We start from the raw sequence: 285 nt of genomic DNA on the forward strand, positions 1-285 counted from the left end.
CTCCTCGGAATATACCGAGGGAGAACTTCGTCGGGATATTTCGATGGACTTTCCGATGGTCCAATCCTCGGAAGTTCCGACGAAATATTCTTTGGAATTTTCATCGGAAAATTCCGAGGAACGAAGTCCCTCGGAATATTCCGAGGAACGAAGTCCCTCGGAATATTCCGACGAACATGTCCCTCGGTATATTCCGAGGAACATGTCCCTCGGTATATTCCGAGGAACGGGGTCCCTCGGTATATTCCGAGGAAGATGTCCCTCGGTATATTCCGAGGGTTCAAT

General features: G+C 49.1%; 1 protein-coding gene across 1 annotated transcript in view; it reads right to left on the minus strand.

Moving 5' to 3' along the window:
• The window catches only part of LOC106314176 (uncharacterized protein At4g02000-like), a 7,956-nt gene that overhangs the window by 568 nt on the left and 7,103 nt on the right, over positions 1–285 (minus strand). The window lies entirely within an intron of this gene.

Source organism: Brassica oleracea, chromosome C9 (assembly GCF_000695525.1).
Source record: "Brassica oleracea var. oleracea cultivar TO1000 chromosome C9, BOL, whole genome shotgun sequence".
Lineage (NCBI taxonomy): Eukaryota > Viridiplantae > Streptophyta > Magnoliopsida > Brassicales > Brassicaceae > Brassica > Brassica oleracea.